Source organism: Pelophylax lessonae (assembly GCF_965119305.1).
Source record: "Pelophylax lessonae genome assembly, chromosome: 13".
NCBI classification, from domain to species: Eukaryota; Metazoa; Chordata; class Amphibia; order Anura; family Ranidae; genus Pelophylax; species Pelophylax lessonae.
Window position 1 is genome coordinate 110,185,193 of NC_138780.1, and position 25,095 is coordinate 110,210,287.

Below are 25,095 nucleotides of genomic sequence, written 5' to 3' on the forward strand. Positions count from 1 at the left end.
GAAAGTCCATTGTCTTCCAGTTAAGGTTTACATCTACTTTAACCCTTTGAAAGATGGTCTGTGAGCGTTTATTTTTTTTAGCTTCTTCAGAACACAATTCTGATTTACCTTCAACACCTATGGAACACCTCTGCAGGAATTTTGATAAGCTTACAGGTCAAATATCTAAAACGTATATTTTAATAAATTTTATTGAAGTAATAAGACATTGTTAAATAAGGCACAATTTGTGAACATTAGTGCAAACAAATGTGAAATAGAATACAAGTACAGGAATGGGTGTCCCTCAATATTCCTTAACATAGAATCTCCTAACATTAACCAGGGAAATCTCAACATTAAATAATCTCGGTAGAAGTATCAGTAGTGAAAACAAGACCATATATAAAAATGAAATCGATATGGACAAAGTACGTCTAATCCACTAGGGATTGCCTACATGATATCGCATCAAACCATTTTGTTATGTGGTACTGGTTAGGTTATAGCTTTAGAAAAAAAAAAAAAAAAAGGGGGGGGGGGGGGACACCAGGAAAAGGAACCCACTGTACTTCCTATGAGTATCATCAGTGTAGAACTATATGTTCCATCAGAGTATTTTGCAATTTTTGAAGAAATCAGACAAACCAAGAAAGATATAAGAATGAGGAAGAAGGAAAGAAAAGGGGAGTAGATCAAGGAAAAGCAAAAAGATAAGGACATGAAAGAAAAAAATGAATAAGAGAAAAGAAAGGGTCAGTCAGGAATTTATTAGGTTACAAATTAGGATCGTATCCATGGATCCCATGTTGCATCAAATTTCTTAATAGAGTTGGAGAATACAGGTAAGTCTATCATTAACCATGATTTAATTAAGTTTATTCTTCATGTATTTAAGGGAAACCGTTGACTGCTTCCACTATTTAGCAATAGTTATTCTGGCTGCTAAAAATATAAAATGTGATGTTTTATTGATTTTCTGGGGACCTCCTCAGGAAGCCTTTGAAAAAGCGCTGGTTCCAGGGATCTATGGATATTCACCCCTGTCCCTGAATTTATCAAATTGAATATGCAAATCCAGAATCTGGTGACTCTCGGCAATGCCACCAAACAAGATACAGTGTACCCATCTGGCCATAACACCTAAAGCAAATGGGGGATGCAGATGGGTGCATCTTCGCAACTCTGGTCGGGACTAAATACCAACGTAGGAGTGTTTTATAATTTGCTTCAATGTTGTATTAATGGATATTTTGGATAATGCATAGGCCGTATGTTGCCAGTCAGAAAATTCAAAAATGGTATTCAAATCCTATTCCCATTGATACATGCAAGGAAGTTTAGTAGTCGGATCAGCAAGAGGGGCGTATACTATAGATATCCTTCCCCGTAGATAGTTCAAAATTTGTAAGGGGTCTCTAACAAATTAAGTTTAGATCAGCTAAAAGAGATAAGCTGATTATATTGGAATATTTCAATAAAGGGCATTTATAACGTGTCTTTAAAATATTGTAAAGAGTGTGGCTGGTCACCATTGAGGTGACCCCTATTCTAAAAAGCCCTTTCTTAAGCCACCATAGAATTGGCATCTGAGTTAATCTGGGAGAGAATTCAGGATTGCAAAATAAGGGGGCCAGTGGGGTATTTGGAGATGACAGGGGTTTACGATGTTTTATGCCATCCCACACAGCTAGGGGATGGGACAGGGTAGGACATACAATAGGGGAGGCGAAGATGGCTAGGAAGCCACATTAGAGAACCAATGGCAAAAAAGTGGCCCAAGAGAGCTTTAATAGAGACCCAAAGGTGTGTGGATCCCTTGGCCGTTGTATAGGAAAGCGGAGTGAATTGAGCAGCTTGATAATAAGCCTGTATGTAAATTAGGGAGGCCAAGCCCACCACTCGGTTTCGAGACGTAGAACGTAAATTTATTAATTCTGATTTTTGTATTGCCCCAAATAAAGCAAATAACTTCCAATAAACTATTCTGGGTAGAAATTTCATTTTAATAGAGTTGATTCTGCCAAACAAAGATAAGGGATAGTCTGCCCACCGTCGAAGATCTTCCCAAAGTTGACAAAAAGTGGAGGATAATTAGCCCGATAGAGTGTGTTGAATGAAAGAGTCAATAAATATATAGTGTTGCGCAAATAAAAATCTATCCAAATGTGTAAAAAATAAATATATAGCAAAATATGTGTAAATCTCAGCCCTCAAGCAAAAGATCCTGGTTCTATAAGCATAAAACACTATCATGGATAAAATCCAATGCTGAGAGATAAAAAATGTGTGCAAAGTGCAATTCATAAATGAATATGATACTGTACCATTGATATAGTCCAATATTAGAGAGAAAAAAGTGCAAGGTGCAAAACAAGTGAATATTGAAATAAATCCTAGTGCTAAAATTAAATCTATATCAATCCATACAATATATAAAAATTCAATTAATGATGAGTTATATCAGTGGTAAAAATTAGGGATGCACCGAAATTTCGGCCGATAATGGGTTAACATTGCCGAAAATAAATATGGCCGCCGTGGGAAGGAGGAGGGCGCAGCGCAGGGCAGGTTTTAAAAGTCCCGCCTCTGGCCGGCCGTCCGCCTCTTAATGATGTCCCTACTACGATCTGTGCATTATGAATGGACATACCAGGCGGGGGGGCGGGGCGAGCGGCCGCTATAGATAGAACTATGTGAATTATCCCGGTCTGCTCAGCACGTCTATGTGTGAATGAGAACAGAACACCGGGCGGGGGGGGGGGGCGGAGTGGCCGCTATTAGCTGTAACTATGTGAGAGCTTCACTTCACTGTCAGGCATGTATCTCCGCTGACAAGGAAGTGAAGCTCTCACATAGTTACAGCTAATAACGGCCGCTACGCCCGCCCCCCCCCCCCCCGCCCGGTGTCAGCTCAGTTCTGTTCTCATTCACACATAGACGTGCTGAGCTGACAGTGAAGGATCACATTAGTTCTATCTATAGCGGCCGCTCGCCCCGCCCCCCCCCCTGCCTGGTATGTCCATTCATAATGCACAGATCGTAGTAGGGACGTCATTGAGAGGCGGTGCCGCCGGCCAGAGGCGGGACTTTTGAATGCAGGACACCCGAGGAGGGGGACGCTGAGGCAGTGGGGGTGGGGGGAGATGGCAGCTTACCAATGGTATTTGTATTATGAAGCATGAGGGGTTAATGTATTGTCACTGCAGGTCACTCATCTATTAGTGACCGACCAGTGGCAGGTAATTAACCCTTTTTTGCTGCATTAGTGCAACCAGTATCAGTGTTAATTAACACTGGTTGCACTGATACTGGTTGCACTAATGCAGCACAAAGGGGTTAATTACCTGCCACTGGTCGGTCACTAATGCATCAGTGACCAGCAGTGACAATACATTAACCCCCTCATGCTTCATAATACAAATACCATTGGTAATTAAATTAACCTATTGCCAACCCATCACAGTACATATACTGTGACAGGGTGGCAGCGACAGGTGTACGTCGCTGCCTGTTTTTGGTGTATGCCCCCGTTCTATCCATTTTACATTTTTTGGGGGGAAAAAGTAATTTTCAGTTTCGGTTTTCAGCCAAGGGCATCCTGCAATTTCGGTTCAAAATTTTCATTTCGGTGCATCCCTAGTAAAAAAAAAAAAATGTGTGTATATATATTAAATATATATATATATATATATATATATATTATATATATATATATATATATATACATATACATACATACATGTATACATACACACACACACACACACACACAAGTCCATGCAGCATATAAAAATAAAGTGTCCGAAATAAGTCTTTAGTGAAAATCAGTGCAAACGAATCTTCTATAAGTGCTCGAGCCACCTGATTGTGGCAGTGTTCCCAAACAAAATGAGTGACCGGGTGTCACAGCTCAATCCTAATCGTGCACCCCCTTGTGATTGGGCGCTCACCTTATAATAGATTCAGTTAGGCTCAAATGCAGGATATCTTATGGATGGCACTTCCAGGTGATCACATCCCATATATCAGCCAATTTCATCGTAATAGCCAGCGTATCATGAAAGTAAAAAGGCTCACAATAGTGCTTATACCCTTAAAATCTTTTTATTCTGTTAAAACATAAGGTAATGCACTCACATGCTATGGTGCATCCATGCACCTTTAGACAGCCATACAGGTCAGGTTTAACAACCTTTAGAGTACCGTGGTGGTATAGTGGGAGACGCCACAGCTGTGTCCTATCCTCTGCAGTGGATTCAGCCTGACAGTCTCGCCAGTACCTCGGCGAAGCGCTCAGTCCATCCTTGCCCCTCACCTACGCGTGACGACACAAGGGACCACATGGTGGTCATCAGGGGGATTTGATTGGACGGCGGGGTGCTCAGTATGTTCTATAGGACAGATCGGCACCATTTTACCGGAGCTCAATTGGAATTGAGAAGACAATTGAAATGATGAAAAACGCAGCAAATACATAGTGATAAATAAAGATATGAAAGGGCGATCAGGAGCTAACTGTCTCTTAGTGTCTCCCACATAACTACTCGAGTATCCTTATTTCAAAACAACTTATAAAATTTGCATATGAGTAGCGATGTAATATAATCAAAAGCATAGGTTAAAAAGACATTAAAAAAATCAGAACTAGGACCATATATATATATATAATCCGGAAGTGTAAATAACTGGGGACCTATATCCATACATTAATGTAAAAGGGTATATGGTCCATAAAATACATCAGATAATGCCTAAATCCATAAAAATATAATCCATAAATAAAATCAAGTAGTGAGCTAAAAATACAAATTCTTTTAATAGTTACTAATAAAACAACCTAAATCAAACTCCTTATTGATCCCCCCTGGGATTAGAGATCCAAGTTGGTGTATCCACCAGGATTCCCTCTTGCCGAGTTCCCTGACAAAGTTACCCCCTCGCCAATGTTTTTTGGGGGCTTTAATTCCCCAAAAAGACATACCCTTACAACCTTTTCTGTGTTTTTCCTTAAAGTGCATAGAGGTAATATTTTTCAAATCCCCTATTAATATTGTAAACATGTTCCTTAATTCTTTCCCTAAGGCATCTTTTGGTACGCCCCACATAAAATTTATCACAGGGGCATTTGATGACATAGACTACTCCCTCCGTGTCACAGGTGATGAAATCCCCAATTTCGTATATATTTTATTGAGGGATTTTCAAATGTTAATCGTTTCCTTACATTATCAGATACCCTCATGCATCCAAAACACTGCCCACATGCGTGGAATCCCTTAAATTTCCATCCAAACAGATGGTTTGGTGGGGGGGTTCTATGACATTTTTAATGATTTTATCCCTCAAATTCGGAGCACGTTTATATACGAAATCTGTTTTTTCCTTCAATAAAACGGGCCCAGGATTTTATCCTGCTTCAATACCGGCCAATATTTTGTGATGATTTGTTCAACCTTTTTATGTTGTATGTTAAAGTCGAACACAAATTTGGTTTCTTTATAGTTCATCTCATTTTCAGCTTTTTCAGCATAAACCAGATTTTGCCTATCCATAGTCTTGACCCTATTTACCCCTTTGTGCAAAAATTCACTCGAATAGCCTTTATTTTGAAACATTTGCATAAGTTTGTTTGGTAAAGATATATACACTGAATAGCGTATATCCCTAGCGCCTATGGGTGGCCTATTTGGAGAGTGAGGGAATTGGAATAATTAAATAAAATAAATAAAAATAAAAAGTGTGGTTGTAGCAGCTGCTATAGGTTAAGTGATGTGTATAAAGAAAGATCCCAGAATAGCTGGAATTTATATAGCGCTTGCTAGTATTAGCCAGGAAAGAGCAATTACTTGTCTATAGCCTGGGTAATAATAATGGATAGGTCAAAGTGGCCAGTAGTAATATGCTCAAAAAAAATGTGTAGCTTGTAACTGGGTAATAAGTGTAACACAATAAATATCACAATATATAAGTTACACCATAAACAATAATATCACAATAAAATCACATATGTGCCATAGTGTGCGAATTTGTGTCAAATAAGTCCAAGTAAAAAGTTCATAAGTGACTTTGGTGCATAAATAAAAGCTTCAGTGCCACGTTTGGGAAAGTGCAGGTGCTGGATCCTCCAATAGTCCAACTGCTGGTACTTGTAGTGTGGGCTTTAAGGAATAAGGGGGGTCCACACTCACCAGAAGTAGTGGATCTTAGTTACCATACGGTAAGAAGACCTAAAGAGCCTTGTGGCCTCCTGGGCCAGGAAGGTAACTGATGGACTTTGTAGTCCCCTACGGTCCGGGGTCCCTCGCCTGGATAATCTAGATCCTCAGGGTCCGGTTGGGGTAAAGAATAAAATGCTCCAGATAGTGCAGTACCGTTAAAAATATCCTTTAATATGTATAGTGCAGTACAAAAAGTTTAAAAGTTGAATTTCCGTCTGTTAAAAGCGGTGCCTTGAGTGGAGAGCGGTAACTACCGGCTTGTGTTTCACCAGGCTTCCCAGAACGTGCAGCATGCGTTCCACCTGACGTGCGTTTCGTCAGAGCGTATGACGTCTTTAGAGGCAAGTTTGTTTGCCTGTACCTCGAAGTCCTCCATATTTGTACAATTTCTCCTTAGACATATATATTGACCCCTTGGTATATTTAAAATCCATGGTTTAAAATGACAGCTAGTAGTTGGAATGTAAGAATTCCTGTCAGTCTTTTTAAAATGGGTCTTTGCCCGAATTTGTTGATCTATGATGTCAATTTCTAAATCCAGAAAGATAATCTGCTGTCTGCTAATGGTCCATGTGAGCGATATGTTTTGGTCATTCGTATTTAATCCTTTAAATAGATTTTCCATCTCCGAGGGGGTCTCCTTTTGCTATCATGATGAGGTTGTCTATAAATCTATTGTACATGATAATCTGTGGTGATTGCACAGAACTGCGCCAACCTTACTCCCATTTTGCCATGTACAGGTTCGCCACACTAGGGGCGAACCTGGCTCCCATGGCCACGCCCCTTATTTGTAGGTAATATGTGTTACTATACCAAAAGTAGTTGTGGCTAAAGCTGAATTTTAGGCACTTCAAGATTAATTTCTTCAGCTTCGCATTGGTAATTGATGACTTTTCTAATGCCCATTGGACAGCTTCCAATGCTCCCTTGTGGCTTATGTTCGTGTAAAGTGACGCCACGTCTGCTGTTGCCATAATTGTGTATTGGTCAACTTCTATATTATCCAACAACTGTAAAGTGTGCTTAGTGTCTTTCAAATAGGAGGCGGTGTCCTTTACAAGCGGCTGCAGGAATACGTCAATATACTCCCCTAAACGAGAGGTCAGGGAGTCTATCCCACTAACTATCGGTCTACCCGGGGGATTTACACTATCCTTGTGTATCTTAGATCTTAGACTGTAAAGATAAGGTATTCAAAATAAAAACACCAGGTTTAACGCACAAAGGACAGTAGCAAAATAGAGGTAGCGGCTAATGTCCCATAAGAGGACCACTAAGAAGCCACCACCATAGAAAGGGTCAACTGTTGTCGTTAAGGAAATTCTCAGGTAACTCAGTGTGGAGTCGCAGCTTTCTTTGATGATGGGAAAGACCAAAGGAGGTAAAAGCAGAGGAGGGGGAAATCGCTGACTAATTTCCCAGCTGTGAGAGATGAATCCCAATTGTTGCAGAATTTTTCACCGTCAGCGAAAGTAGAGAAGGAATATGATCTGCCGTTCTAGGTGAATTGCAACCAGAAAGGATAGTTCCATTGGTAACAAATGTCCTGTTAAATCAGTGAAGTAAGGGTTTGACTGCTCTCTGTTTTTGAATAGTAGCTTGTGAGATGTCAGCAAAAACTGGATTTTTCTTATTTACCGTAAAATCCTTTTCTCTGAAGTTCCGTTGACAGACCGTGCTCCATATAATTCTTGATCACTAGGGTTAGGCTGTCCCCTACAGGAGTATAACATTAGGCAGGAAAAAAGCTTTACCACGCCTATGGGGCCATCCCTTCCGGCATACAGCCACACACTATATAGGCTTGTTTCATTGCAAGCAGTGTTTAGAGGAAAAAACCTAACCCACTTAAGATAGAGGGGCAGGTACTGCGTCTGTCAATGAACTTCAGAAAAAAGAATTTTACGTTAAGACAAAAAAAACGATTTTCTCCACCTCTCATTGAGATGCACCTCCATTAAATTCTTGACCATTGGGATGTCCCAAAGCAGTATTTGAACGAGGGGGTGGGAAAACAACGCAGAAAATAAAAATGTAATTCCCAACAAGGCTAGAACTTTAAATATTGAGCTCAACTAGGAACAACAGAAGCTCACCTGGGCAAACACCCTCAAAGAGACCAAGTCTCTTTCAAACAGCAGCCTGCAAAACCTTGCGGCCAAAAGAAGCATCCGATAATGGGAACACCTGTACTTTAAAAAAAAATTGTGAACGTGTGCACAGACGGCCAAGTTGCCGCCTTGCAAACTTGTAATACTGACGCCTGATGGTGAAAAGCACAAGAAGCACTCAGCGCCCTAGTAGAATGCACCTTCACAGGGAAAGGTGGAACCTGACCTTTCAGCGAAAAAGCCTGAACCACCATCTGCCTGATCAACCTAGAAATGGTCACAGCAGACGCAGCCAATCACTTTCTAGGTCCTTCCATAGGGACAAAAAGAATCTGATTTCCTGAAAGATTCAGTAGCCACCAGGTAAACCCTAATTGCCCAAACCATATCCAAAGAATGCAAAGCAATATCCTTAGGATGCTTGGGCTTAGGACATAAGACAGCAGCACAATGTCTTCATTTAGGTGGAAATCAGAAACCACCTTAGGAAGAAACGACCGACTAAGTCGAAGTACCACTTCCTCTCTGCGGACCACCAAATAAGGCAAACGGCAGGAAAGCGCTGCCAATTCTGATACTCTGCAATCAGAAGTAATAGCCACCAAAAAAGCAACCTTCTGAGACAAGGTAAGCAGAGGCATCTCCCTAATGTTCTCAAAAGGAGGTTTTTGAAGAACAGCAGACAATAACAAATTCAGATCCCACAGAGGGAACGTTGATTGCCTTGGTGGGGCCACATGACGGACCCCTTGGATAAAAGTGTGAATCAACGCATGCAAGGCAAAATGACGTTGGAAAAACACTACCAAGGCCGACACTTGGCCATTAATAATAGCCAAGGCCAACTTCTGTTCGACGCCTCTTTGAAGGAAAGCCAAGATCCTAGCCACCAAAAAAAGGCAAGGATGCACCTTCATGGATTCACACCATGAAATGTACGTTTTCCACGTACGATGATAGATCTTCCAGGAAGTAGACTTCCTGGCCTTCAACAGTGTAGGAATCACTAAATCAGAAAGACCCTTATCCTTCAACACCTGGCTTTCAACAGCCATGACGGTAAAGCCAGCGACTGTAAAGCAGGATGGAAGATCAGCCCTTGAGACATCAGATCTTTCCTGAGAGGAAGTCTCTAAGGAGCATCGGCGACCAATCTTACCAGATCTGCATACCAAAAATGGTGAGGCCAGTCTGGAATGGAGAATGACTGGAATCCCCTCCATATATGACCAAATTAACACAGCGCTTGCATAAAAACATGTTAACTGGATAAAAAGTTAACAAATAAAGTGCACAAAGTGCCTCTAAAAAATTATATATGCATATAATGAATATCCAAAAAATATAATTAATCAGAACATATTCCAAAACAGTGTCCAAATAAGTGGTCAATCAATAAGGTGCTGCAGTGCAGACATAAAACATTCGTGCTCCAGGTGACTGTGACCCCTCCAGGAACCCTACTCACCAGAACGAATGGACCCTGACTAGGGTCAAAAAAGCCTGTGTATAAGTGGATGATGTTATGCACCAAATCTTTTCCTTTGTAATCGCAAACTAATGTGGATATTCTTGATAAAGGTGGTCCTGAATGGCTCCAAAAGTTAATACCAAAACTAGGGATGCACCGAAATTTCGGCCATCTAAATTTTCGGCCGAAAATGGGTTAAAAATGCCGAAATTAACGATCTGTGCATTAATGAACTAACAGACCGGGCGGGAGGGCGGGGCGAGCGGCCGCTAATAGCTGTCACTATGTGAGCCTTCACTTCTCTTCAATTCCCTGTCAGCGGCACGATGTACATGAATTAACTGACACTCCGGGCGGGGGGGGCGTGGGGCAGCGGCCGCTAATAGATATAACTATATGATCCTTCACTTCCCTGTCAGCGGGACTGTGTGTGAATGAACTGACCTGACACCGGGCGGGAGGGCGGGGGGAGCGGCCGCTAATAACTATAACTATGTGAGCCTTCACTTCCCTGTCAGGCATGTATCTCCTCTGAACCGGTTCCGGGTCACTGCTTTCATTGACCCTGCTGTACACAGACATCTGCAAGGCTGCCCATCCAGGGAGCCTGCGCCACCTACAGCAGCAACCGGCACCTGTATAATAGACACTGCCACACAGCACAGGATCGTTCAGCAGGTCCCCGGATGTGTCCCATTGCGAGTACCGTTGTTCATGGTTTACTGGCTGTATTTTGGATTGTTTGTACATGTAAGTCACTACAATAAATTGTCATATTTCTCATACTATATTGTGACCTGGCGCCCTTTGTCTTCTTCCTTTTTTGATATACAGAGAATAGTCACTTCTTATCAATTAAATTCATAAATATCATACTATTAAACTTTTATTATTTGGGCAATCGATTATTGGTCTTAGTGAATGGAGATAATAAATATCTGACCATTTAAATCAATGCATATTCGGGTATCACTCCCTGTTTACATCAAGTAAAACAAACTTTATTGGTTTTTACATACAATTTGCCATATCTATAAAAACGATATATTATAAGAACAGTTAAAACACCTGACTAGAAATAATTTTAATAAAAGTATATATATATATATATATATATATATATATATATATATATAAAAAAATATATATGTGGCAAGATGATTATAAAACGTGGAAGAAGAAATCTTAACCTAGAAATGGTGATGGAATAATATATTAATAATAATTAATATCTAATATACACAAATATAAATTAATTTGATGGTTTAACAGATGTGAGGAAAAATTATAAAATATAATAATGATGAATATTAGTGAATGTGAATATTATGAAATATGAAGAAATACATTGGTAACTAAAGTTGGCGATGAAACTATTTATATTGATTAATATTTTATATACGGAAATACAAAATTAATTCATTCATTTAAAAAAAAAAAAAATTACTAAAATATGTGATGTGAAAAAATAATGTGGACTAAATTAATAGCGATGAATGAGTGACCTATAAAAAAAAAAAAAAAATAATTTATTAAAATGTATTGGCTAAATATAATATATCATATAATTGTTAATCAATTAAGAAATGAAAATAAAAATTCACCAATTGGAAAGGTAACAATTTAAATCTATATTTAATCCCATAGGTTTGAGGGTACCTAAACGGTGGATCCACAGGGTCACAGTCACCTGGAGCACGAATGTTTTATGTCTGCACTGGAGCACCTTGCACCTTATTGATTGACCCCTTATTTGGACACTGTTTTGGAATATGTGCGGATTGATTATATATTTTTTGGACATTCATTATATGGGTCATGTACTAGAGTCACCATAGCTTCTCCCTGCTGTACAGCGATCGTGGACTCCAAGAAAATTGCTGCCCCATGCATTCCTATGGGGGAACTACCAAAACATGGTTGCTCATGCATTTCAAGGGGAAACTTTTTTACACTGATGCAGAGAGGAGCTACAGCAAAATGGCGGCCCCCTCACGGCGCGCCATGTGGTGTCCAAGACCCCCCAGGGGGGTCAGCAGACAGTGGCATGGAGGAGTCCCCAGGACCCCCGACCAAGATAAACACCCCCTCCAGCGGTCGCAATACATCCGGCCCCTCTGAGGAAGGAACCAGTTTGGGGGGGGGGGGTGAAAGAAGCCTAAGGGTGGGCCTGGTATCACCAAGAGGCCAGGGGAACCGAGGCCTACCCGAGGGTCCGACTTCCCCAGGGAGGGGGCCCACGTCCACCCCGAGACTGCCAGAGAAATGGGTGGACACTTGCTCACCATACCAATGGCATCAGGTGGGCACCACTTCGAACAGACTACCTCTCCACCCAGAGTGGGGGTACTGATGGCCAGGTGGTACACTGCGACTTAGGGCGACCCAGGCATTTTCGTCCTGTCCATCAGGGCTCTGTCGTGGCGAGGCCTAGTGCTGGACTATAACCTGCACACGCTAGCTGGCCGGGCTGGGAGACGTTAATGATCAAGCATATCCAGTACAAAACCCAGCCCGCTGTTGCTTGTAGTTCTCCAAGTAACAAAAACCTCAATGGTCAAGAATTATATGGAGCTGCATCTGTCAATGAACAATAGAGAAAATCAGTTTTTTATAGCCTTCATGACCGCTTCTCTGACTCTGAAGAAACAGGGCTTCACCAACACGTCTCTATGGGGGCCCGTCAAGTTTTGGGGGAATTGAAGCCAAATAAATACTGTTGAGGTGGTATCATGTGTCCCGGAACCTACCCACAGTGTTTTAGAGGTTTCAGACAAAAGGTTACAACTGTCTATACCTGATGGACCTGTCCAAAAGTAAAACAATTTTGGATACAAACGTACAACTTTGTCTACTCCACCCAAGTACACCTCACAAACTACTATCAACAGGCTCTATTATGTCACTCAGTGGAGGAGGCACTGGGACTCACAGGAGAGTATATTATATTTATACTTGTGGCTGCAAGAATCTTCATTACCAGGTCCTTGAAGTGGCCTGCAATTTCATTTGAACAGGTGAAGGCTAAGCTGTCATGGATAATGCTTAACAAACGTCCCTCAGCTATCATAAAAGATAAAGGTAAACAGTTTGCGAACAACTGGAACCCTGCGAGTGGGGAAAAAAAATAGCAAAGAAAAAAATAATATAGCATATACTAGGGATAGACTGATTAGGCAAGGCAGATATGCACTTTCCCCGATATATCGGTATCTGCCCCGGAACTGGCTGATATTTTTGTGACGTCATTCTGCCTTCTTAGGCTGCCTCCTTTGCTTTAGAAAGCCTTGTCTGGAGTTGGGACTAGTCTTGCGAGAGTGTATCACAGCCATACACCCACCCACATCCACAGGCCCTGTACCAGCAAGCCAGCCACATGCCCTGTACCAGCAAGCCAGCCAGCCACCCACAGGCCCTGTACCAGTCAGCCACCCACAGCTCCTGTGCCAGCCACCCACCACAGGGTGCAAGCCAGCCACCCACCACAGGGTGCCAGACAGCCCCCCACAGGCCCTCTACCAGCCAGCCGCCCACAGGCCCTGTACCAGCCAGCCGCCCAGCCACCCACCACAGGGCGCCAGCCAGCCGACCTCCCAGCCACCACAGGGTGCCAGCCAGCCACCCACCACAGGGTGCCAGCCAGCCACCCATTAAGCATTAACAAAAATTAACATGTTCAGTACCAGATTTGTGTCAAAATTGTCTTTATTTTTCAAAATTTTAAATGTACAAAATATCAGCCTATATCGGCTGATACCGATACGTTGTGACCAAAATATCGGTATCGGTATAGGCCCTGAAAAAAAACATATCAATCTACCCTAGCATATACAATTGTGACAAGTCGTATTGCAATTGAATGTTATTAAAAATTGCCTTTCCTTTTCAATCTACAGCCACTGTAATTTTCTGTAAAATGCAATGCAATAGAGAAGGTGTACAGAACAACCCCAAAAAAAACGGAGTTAGGTACCAGGTAACTTTTTCTAAGAAGTCTTCCTGGGAAGCACATGAGAGAAAGGCTCCTAGTACCTGAAACAGAAAACACATTAGTCCACCATTATAAAATAAAATCAGTCATACCTTCAGCCTCAGTAATATCAAAGTACCGAAGGACCCCTCAGTTAAGTTCTTTGAACCCTCAAAGCCCCTTTTATAATGTTGTTCAAGGCAGGAACAGATGCTGCCCTGGAAGACTTCTTAGAAAAAAAGAGTTACCAGGTACCTAACTCTGTTTTCTCTAATCGTCCTCCAGGGCAGCACCTGAGAGGATGTCTCAAGCAATACTTACTAGGGATGGTAAAAAGTCTGGAGCACCTTGCGACAAAAAAATCTTGTCCTGGCTGAACAGCTGGTCGATGCGGTAATATAAGGTTAGTGAAGATGCGCTGCTCAAATATAGGGATTGTTGCACCTAAATTACTGAATAGCGGAATAAAAATAAATAATAGAAAAATGAAAATAAAGTGAGCAATCCTGTAGGGATATGTGATCAGAAAAGTCACTGAATACGTGAACTATCCACAGAAACCCAGTGGTGCTGTGAATATATACTAACATATAGAATTACTAATAATCCACAAAAAAAAAAATAATAAATATCGGTGGGAAACAGTATAAATACGGTAATGCCTTGCAAAGGTATTGAAACTCGATCACATCTCTGCCCTGCAGATCTGCTCCGGTGTTGCCCCGAGAGTGGACGATGCCGAGGCTCTGGTGGAGTGGGCTGCGAGACCACTTGGCAGGGTGAGGTTTAGTGCTTGGTAAGCTGTTAGAATATACCATGTAAAAAAATTCCCCTAGGAATTGGGACTTTATAGGCCATCTTTTATTTAGATCACAAACAACATGTACAGAAAGCACACCGTGGAGCAATATACATGGAATGTACAAAATGTGTTGCATCAATACACACACAAAATATATATATTTATTTATATACACATACATTTTTTTTTTTTATATATATATATATATATATATATATATATATATATATATATATATATATATATATATATATATATATATATATATATATATATATATATATATATATATATATATATATATATACACACATACATACATACATACATACATATACACACACACACACACATATACACACACATATACTTTGTACCCCTGAGGATGAAGTTATGCAAGCTTTGAAATGCATCGGGTAGTCTTGAAGTTAATCTAGAACATAAGAATCAAACATTCATGATCATATATAAATAGTAAAGAAATTCAACATTTCGGAAAAATTTACATACATTTTATTGATGATAGATTCCAAATTCACATGTAGATTAAAAACAATATCTCAGAACCTCTGCAAATCAAGTCTAAACAAAGTATCTGTATATGTTTTTTGCAAAGACGATATATTCATGTTGGGGGTGTTGCAACTAGACCCAGCACCTAATGACAACTGAGGCCAAAAAAGGTAGACTCTGCAATGAAGACAAATATTAACCAATAGCTAAATTGGCATAAATATTTAGGTTTGTAAAAGAAAAAAAAAAATTCTCCGATAATTGCTCCACCTGACCCACCTCATTCCTGCTGCATAAGGGTATGGGTGAAGTGCTGGTAGATGGCATGCTGGCCTGGCTGGAGCCTCCAGTTTTTCTATGGCTGTACAAAGAAGACCAATTGTGCTTTTAACCTCCTTTTTGAAAGAATTAAGCATATCTTTGAGGAACCCCTGTGACTCTTTGGCCACCATTTTATTGATGCACTTCTGGCATAGGGGTTTTCTCCATTCTGGAGGGAACTTGTGACTGCAAGAGGCGCATGCCTTCCTTGCTACTGGTCTTTGCCTTCTCCTCTGGGGTCTCCTCTGGGGTCTTTGTAAGTAAGCACAAACGACCCAGTGAGGCAGGCAGTTGGCATACACAACAAAAAAACAAATAAGCAGTTTGTTGGTGAGGTAAAGACAGCGGGAACTCCAGAGTGCTCTGGCTTACCTTGGAGCTGCCCTGGTCAGCAAGATCTGCAGGGCAGGGTGGGGAGGCATCTGACATGGTCAGTCTCAGAAAGGGAACCATAATATTGGTGCCTTTAACGGCTTCCTGCCCAACTCCAGCTGTCCCCATACAGGTTGGTGGACATACCTGTAATGACCCATCCTGGTAGCCTATGCTCAGCCTTTCAAGTTAAGAAGGGGTCCCCATATGTTCGGTTAGTTTCCATTTGCAAATTTCCTGTTTGAAAACCCCGCCATGGCCTCTCAGGCTGCCCAGAAGGGATGTCAGCACCAGCGACCAACTTTGCCCTCTTTCAAGATGGCCATGGACTGGAAGCACGCCACTTCCGGTCCCACCCCCACCGTGAGGAGCTCCAAGAGGTCGAGGTGGCCGGCCCGAGCAGGCGCCCGAAAGGGGGGGTAGGGGTCAGCGCCACTCGCTCTCACCCATATTCTATGAGTATGCACACAGACCACAGCCCCCCCCCCCCCCCGCGCACAAGCATGTCCGCTGGAGGGATCGTTGCGGCTGGCTGGCCGGCTCAACCTGGAAGAACTCTGGGCCATGACCAGGTACGGTCTTTGGGGGGGGGGGGGGGGGGGATACCTCCAGCATCCTGACAGCTGGGGGGATGGTTGCATACCTCAGTAGGGTGAAACATTAGGCGGGGGGCTGGATGGGAGGCTGGTCAGGGAGCCTCCTGCAAATTGCAGAGACCAAAGAAAATAAACTGTTGCAGCCCTTGTGGGTCTGGAGGAAACAATCAGAGGCTGAAGGTATGACTGACTTTTTTTATAATGGGGGACTAATGAGTTTCCCGTTTCACGTGGGAGGAGCCTCTCTCATGTGCTGCCGTGGAAGATGCAAGTCAGATTGCAGGCATCCCCTGCAACGAAAAATTTTATTTTGGTAAGACACTACCAATAGGAAATCACTTCTTAAAAAGGATGCAGGTCCAGCAGCATTCCCCTGTGCCCTGCAGGTACAGTAGCTGACTGATTATTATGAAACCATTCCCATTTGTGTCCATGTGGGAAAATGGACCCAACACAGGGATTTCTTCAGAACAACAAAAGGTAGGAACCTGCAACAAAGTTTGTTAAAATCCTTGTAATATACATAGATCACCCAGAGGGGATCTTTTTGATTTTTTTTCCCTCAACAAAAGTGGAGTTACTCCAACAAATCAACAGTTCCCTGGAATTACTATCATATGTAATGAGCTGGACATGTGACCTGACTCCCCCATTAACTTAGAGGATTGGAATAAAGTCTGGTCAAAAGGTCAACATGAAAATATTGAAGTCAGCCTATAAAGTTCTCCTTAGATGGTACTGGGAGTTCCAGCCTGGATAGCCTTAGCGAACGCATACTACTCGAGAGGTTTCCAGCGCTGTGGCCAATGAGGTGACATACTACACAAAAACCCCGCCATGGCCTCTCAGGCTGCCCAGAAGGGATGTCAGCACCAGCGACCAACTTTGCCCTCTTTCAAGATGGCCATGGACTGGAAGCACGCCACTTCCGGTCCCACCCCCACCGTGAGGAGCTCCAAGAGGTCGAGGTGGCCGGCCCGAGCAGGCGCCCGAAAGGGGGGGTAGGGGTCAGCGCCACTCGCTCTCACCCATATTCTATGAGTATGCACACAGACCACAGCCCCCCCCCCCCCCCCCCCGCGCACAAGCATGTCCGCTAGAGGGATCGTTGCGGCTGGCTGGCCGGCTCAGCCTGGAAGAACTCTGGGCCATGACCAGGTACGGTCTTTGGGGGGGGGGGGGGATACCTCCAGCATCCTGACAGCTGGGGGGATGGTTGCATACCTCAGTAGGGTGAAACATTAGGCGGGGGGCTGGATGGGAGGCTGGTCAGGGAGCCTCCTGCAAATTGCAGAGACCAAAGAAAAACGGAATTTTTGTAAAATCTTACCTGTAAAATTCCTTTCTCTGAGTCCTCCGACAGTCGCCGCCTCTTCATATTCGTCACATATGGGGTATTAGACTTTGCTCCGAAGGAGTAGCTAGGCAACAGAATATGTTAACAATAAAGCTTTAACATATCCCACCCTCAAGGGGTGGTCCCCTCAGTCAATACCCTCCTACTTCCTGCAACCATATCTCAGTTTTAGTGGAATAGCAGTAGAGTATACATTCAAACCCCAAAAGAGGGGCGGGGGCGGCGACTGTCGGAGGACTCAGAGAAAGGAATTTTACAGGTAAGATTTTACAAAAATTCCGTTTTCTCTTACGTCCTCCGACAGTCGCCGCCTCTTCATATTCGTCACATATGGGGACGTCCCAAAGCAGTGCAAACATGAGGGGTGGGAAACGCATCCGCGCCGAAAGGCAACGCAGTCTCCACATCAAAGAAAGGAACCTTACCAAAGGAAGGAAACCAGCTGGGCAACAGCAAAAATAAGTGCTCAACAGGAGCAACAACCCAGGAAAAGACAAAAAACCAGGGGATACAAAACTTATCCCAACAGCCAGGAGTCCCCAACAAGGGACCCTAGGGAACAGCCGCACTAAGAACCTTGCGGCCAAAGGAAGCATCCGCCGATGCCTGAACATCTACTTTGTAGAATTTTGTGAAAGTGTGTACGGTCGACCAAGTCGCCGCCTTACACACCTGGGCTACAGAAGCCCCATGACGACAGGCCCAAGACGTACTCAGAGATCTAGTAGAGTGCGCCTTCACAGGCACAGGGGGAACCTTCCCCTGCAAGGCATAGGCCTGTTCAATGGTCTGCCTGATCCATTTGGCAATGGTAGAGGCGGAAGCCGCCATGCCCTTCCGAGGACCCTCTGGAAGAACAAACAAGGAGTCCGTCTTTCGAAAAGACTCAGTCGATTTAAGGTAAACCCTAATCGCCCGAACAACATCCAGAGAATGCAATCTCACCTCCTTTGGATGTTTAGGCTTCGTGCACAACGAAGGCAAAACAATATCCTCGTTAAGATGGAATTCCGAAACTCGTTTCGGCAGAAAAGAAGGATTAGGTCGCAAGACCACCTTATCCAAATGAACAACCAGGTACGGAGACTTGCAGGACAAAGCCGCCAGTTCCGACACTCTGCGAGCCGAAGTGATCGCCACCAAAAAGGCGACCTTTTTGGACAACATAGACAACGAGATCTCCCTGATCTTTTCAAAAGGAGCACGTTGTAACACAGACAGGACTAGATTCAAGTCCCAAGGGGGCAAAGGATCCCTCCTAGGAGGAACCAGATGCCGCACACCCTGAATAAAAGTGCCAACCAAGGAGTTGGAAGCCACGGGACGTTGAAACAGAACGGCCAGCGCAGACACCTGACCCTTTATCGTAGCCAGCGCCAAACGCTGATCGACACCCGTCTGAAGGAAAGACAGCACACGGGAAACCGAGTACGTGCGGGGTGAAAACCCCCTGGACTCACACCAGGCAAAATAGGCCTTCCAAGTACGGTAATAAACCTTTCCCGAGGAAGACTTCCTCGCGTTGATCAAGGTATGAACAACCTCTGGAGAGAGACCCTTCTCCTTCAGGACCTCGGTCTCAACAGCCAGGCCGTCAAAGCCAGCGACTGTAAAGCAGGATGGTAAATCGGTCCTTGAGACAGTAGATCGTCCCGAAGAGGCAGACGCCAGGGGGCGTCGACCGCCAGATTCACGAGGTCTGCGTACCAGGACCGGCGAGGCCAGTCCGGTGCCACAAGAATCACCGTGCTGCGTTCCGAGTGTAACCTGCGAAGGAACCGGGACAGCAACTGAATCGGTGGAAATGCGTACATCAGCCTGTACTGATGCCACGGGGCCACTAACGCGTCCGACGCGTCTGCCCGAGGGTCGCGCGTCCTTGCCACGAACCTCTTCACCTTGTAGTTGAGACGAGACGCGAACAGGTCCACATCTGGAAGACCCCACTTCGCGCACAACATCTGGAAGACAGCCGGGTGGAGAGACCATTCCCCCTGATCCAGGGTCTGGCGACTCAGATAGTCCGCCTGCCAGTTCTCCACTCCCGGAATGTGAACCGCCGTTATCGCCGGGACATGAGTCTCGGCCCAAGACAGAATGTCGGCCACTTCTCGAGCCGCTCGGGCACTCCTGGTGCCCCCTTGGTGGTTGATGTAGGCCACCGCCGTGGCATTGTCCGTCTGCACCCGAACCGGGCAGCCCTGCAGCCGGTCCGTCCAGCGATGAAGACAGAGCCTTATCGCACGCAATTCCAGAATGTTGATCGGGAGGGAAGACTCCCCCTCCGACCAAGTCCCCTGGGCGGACAGAACGCCCAGAACACCACCCCAGCCCGACAGGCTGGCATCCGTGGTGATTATCGTCCACGAGATCGGACGAAACGACTTGCCCCCGGACACCAACGGGGACTGGAGCCACCACAGAAGGTTTTCCCTGGTGCGATGACTCAACGAGATCTGAAGATCCAGAGATTGAGGTCGCCCGTCCCACTTGGACAAGATCTCCGCCTGGAGACCCCGCGTGTGAAACTGCGCGAAAGGAATCGCCTCGAAAGCCGAGACCATCAATCCCAGACATCTCATACACGTCCGCAGAGACGAGTTCGGAACGTCCCTGAGGGACCTGACTTCCTCCTGAAGAGTCCTGAGTTTGTCTTCCGGCAGGAAGACCTTCGCCTGCACCGAGTCCAGTATCATTCCCAGGTAGGGAAGACGAACCGACGGACTCAGTGTCGACTTTGGAACATTTATCGTCCAACCGAACTCCTGCAGAGTTTGCATCGTGACAGACAGGTCCTTCTCCAGACCCTGACTGGTCGCAGACCGAATCAGAATGTCGTCCAGATACCCCAGGACAGAAATGCCCTGGGCTCTCAATAATGCCAGAACCGGTGCAAGCACCTTGGTGAAGACCCGCGGAGCCGAGGCGAGCCCAAAGGGCAACGCCACGAACTGGTAGTGATCCTCCGCAATGGCAAATCGAAGGTATCTCTGATGACCCTCGAATATGGGGATGTGAAGATACGCATCCTTCAAATCGATGGAGGCCATGAATTCCCCCGGAACCAGGGCAGCCACCACCGAGCGCAGGGATTCCATGCGGAACTTGCGAACCCGCACAGAGCGGTTCAGAGCTTTCAAGTCCAGAATTGGACGAACCTTGCCCTCCTTTCTGGGCACGGTGAACAGATTGGAATAAAACCCCCGAAATCTGTCCCGATGAGGCACCGGAACCACCACTCCCTGAGCCCTCAGGTCCCGCACCGCCAGGTGCAGATCCCGCAGGCGCTCTGGAGACAGTTGTAGATTTGAGGGAAAAAATCTGCTCTCCGGCCGAGAGAGAAACTCGATCTTGTAACCAGATCGAACGATTTCCAGAACCCATCTGTCCCGCACACGGGCCAACCAGGGCTGAAGAAAACCGAGCAAGCGTCCCCCACCCCAAAACTGGGTGAGGGCGCCCCTTCAGGCCGAACTGTTATGGGCCGCAGGTCCGGATTGGCCGGACTTCTGTTTCCCAGACCAGGGTTTCTTCTGAGAGCCCTGGCCCTTGAACGGTTTGCCCTTGTAGTGCGGCCGAAAGGCACGAAAGGACCCCTGAGGGGGCCGAAAATGAGCATGCTTCTTCCCAGAAGCCCCCTTAGCCTTGGGGAAATGGGGCAAGAGAGTGCTCTTACCCCCGGTAATCCCCTTAATCAACACATCCAGGGACTCCCCAAAAAGGCGAGACCCATCATAAGGCAGATTGGCTAAGGTTTTACGTGAAGATTGGTCCACCGACCAACATTTCAACCAAACCAGGCGGCGAGACAACACCGCCACGCTGTGCACACGCGCGGCCAACGGAATCAGGTCCAGGTCCGCATCACACAGATACATGACACCCTGGTGGATCTGATCCACCATATCCAGGGTCGCCGCCGAGGCCGAATCGGCCACTAGGACGCGCCTAAGCATCTGCGTCCAACTTGCGATCGCCTGGGCCGCCATGAGAGAAGCAAACAGAGCCTTAAGCATAGAACCCGTAACAGAATAAGTATGACGGGCAAGAGACTCCAGTCTCCTATCCGTGGCATCACGGAAAACAGGGGATCCCTCTGCAGGGATCGCAGTGGCTTTGTTCAAAACCGCAATAGCATGATCCACTGGCGGAGGCACACACCACCGTTCATCAGTGGCAGGCGAGAAAGGATAACGCAGCTTAAATTTACTTGGTACCGCAAAAGGCTTGCGCAAATCGCGCCATTGGTCCTTAACAGCGCGCTGAAAATCAGCATTGCAGGGAAAAACCTGCGGCGTCCTGCGTTTTCTCTGCGTCCCATAAGCCGCCAAGGCAGCTGGGGGACACACCTCGTCCTGCAAACGTAGCGTCTGCTTAATGGAAGCAATCAACTCATCCATGATTGCAAGCTCTTCAGGCGAGCCAGGGGGAGAATTATCAACCCCCTCAACTTCAGCCTCTACCTCAGACCCCACTAGATCAAGAGAGGAGCGGGACCCCGATAGGGGGGTCCCCGCCAGAACAGCCCCATCACCTTCACCCTCAGAATCAGAGGACAGAGCAACTCTGGGCCGTTTAGTAGATTGAGCAGCCACCAGCATTTGCACCTGTGCAGCAAGGCCAGCCACAATAGTGGCCAAATCCCCCCCTGGGGGGGAAACAGCGGTCCCCTGGCTTTCCACCAATACTGTGGGAAACTTGCCCTCCTGAGAATCCATTGCCCCTGTATGCCAGACAACCAAGGGTTAACTGCCCCCTTACAGCAAGCGCGGCAAGCGCAGCCCACCGCACCACACTCAGGCACAATGAGACCCCCACAGGGAATATACAGACTGAATACAGGCAATGGAACACAGGAATAGAAGGATAAAACCTGAGGAGACTCCGCTGCTGCTGCTGCCTCGATCGGTGCTTCCAGGAGAGAGGAAGTGATGCTGCCAGGGCGCTCTATGTAAGCCTATGGAGGCTACAAGAAAATGGCCGCCGTGCATGTAAACCATGCGGCCGGAGCGGGCGCCGGTAAAATGGCGCCGTTTGGCGCCGAAATCGCCGCTCCACAGTGCATAAAATCACACACAATATTATCCCATAATATGGATACATGTTAGATCGCCGCAGCGATCGCTGTATATGCCCCAACATGCCATTAAAAACATGCCCCACAGCACACAGCTCCTCACACTGCCCAGCCTGACATACTCAGTGTCATACAGCTCCCCCCCCCCTTGCAGCCCACAGCATGCAGCCGAGATATAGGGAGACAAGCAGTGTGATTAAAGGCAGGTTACACAGTCCCAGACTGAGACCCCCCCCAGACAGACAGGTCCCCACATAGATACACTTACCTCACATGGCGTGGGGAACCCGCACAGGCGAACAAGCCGCTGCACATGAGGCAGGGAGAGTCGCAATTCAAGACGCACACAATGGCGGTTCAGAAACCGCACAGCGTCCGGTGAGGTAGCCACCTCACCAATCATCCCTGCACCGAACAGGGATGGGTCGTTCACCGTGCCAGGAGCGTTACCTGGCTGAACGCTCGATGGCAGACTGGGAAGCCACTGACCCACGACCTGCGACCAGGGGGATCAGCCCGAGACCCAGTCCGCATGATCTTCTTCGTCCGAAGAACTAACTAATGCTGACAAAAATAACAGCTAAGTAAAGGTAGAGAGAAAACTCAAACAAAATATCAAAAAGAAGAAAGAGTCTGGGACAAAAAGTCCCAGCACAGAGAGAGCCAGCCACTCCTGACAAGCTAGACATTAAAACTGAGATATGGTTGCAGGAAGTAGGAGGGTATTGACTGAGGGGACCACCCCTTGAGGGTGGGATATGTTAAAGCTTTATTGTTAACATATTCTGTTGCCTAGCTACTCCTTCGGAGCAAAGTCTAATACCCCATATGTGACGAATATGAAGAGGCGGCGACTGTCGGAGGACGTAAGAGAAATAAACTGTTGCAGCCCTTGTGGGTCTGGAGGAAACAATCAGAGGCTGAAGGTATGACTGACTTTTTTTATAATGGGGGACTAATGAGTTTCCCGTTTCACGTGGGAGGAGCCTCTCTCATGTGCTGCCGTGGAAGATGCAAGTCAGATTGCAGGCATCCCCTGCAACGAAAAATTTAATTTTGGTAAGACACTACCAATAGGAAATCACTTCTTAAAAAGAATGCAGGTCCAGCAGCATTCCCCTGTGCCCTGCAGGTACAGTAGCTGACTGATTATTATGAAACCATTCCCATTTGTGTCCATGTGGGAAAATGGACCCAACACAGGGATTTCTTCAGAACAACAAAAGGTAGGAACCTGCAACAAAGTTTGTTAAAATCCTTGTAATATACATAGATCACCCAGAGGGGATCTTTTTGATTTTTTTTCCCTCAACAAAAGTGGAGTTACTCCAACAAATCAACAGTTCCCTGGAATTACTATCATATGTAATGAGCTGGACATGTGACCTGACTCCCCCATTAACTTAGAGGATTGGAATAAAGTCTGGTCAAAAGGTCAACATGAAAATATTGAAGTCAGCCTATAAAGTTCTCCTTAGATGGTACTGGGAGTTCCAGCCTGGATAGCCTTAGCGAACGCATACTACTCGAGAGGTTTCCAGCGCTGTGGCCAATGAGGTGACATACTACACACATGGTGGTCTTGCCGGATAACGATTCTCTTTTGGTCTAGGGTGTTCTGGCTTCACCACACCCTGTTCCATCTCATTATCCCCGAGGAGGCTAAATATGCCCTGTTACACTGCCCAATTCCAGGCCTTCATGCCTTTTACGATTGGCCACGTTTCTCTTCTGGGGAGCCAAATAAATAATAGCCAAGACCTGGAAGAAGCCTTCAGCCTCCTCAGTCCTATTTAATGCTGGTTCCCCCAGTTAGATTTTCAGGTGTGAAAAGAGGCCATCTACATTATTTTGAAGTGTATACCCTGAAACTGGTGTGGGAATTTGAGAAATCTTTACTAAAACTTGGATGTATCTGTATGGATATAAAGTATCTCACAAAAGTGAGTACACCCCTCACATTTTTATAAATATTTTATTCTATCTTTTCATGTGACAACTAAAGAAATTATACTTTGCTACAAAGTAGAGTAGTGAGTGTACAGCTTGTAAAATTGTGTAAATTTGCTGTACCCTCAAAATAACTCACACAGTCATTAAGGTCTAAACCGCTGGCAAAAAAAAAAATGTGTATACCCCTAAGTGAAAATGTCTAAATTGGGCCCAATTAGCCATTTTCCCTCCCCGGTGTCATGTGACTCGTGTTAAACGGTCTCGGGTGTGAATGGGAAGCAAGTGTGTTAAATTTGGTGTTAATGCTCTCACTCTCTCATACTGATCACTGGAAGTTCAACATGGCACC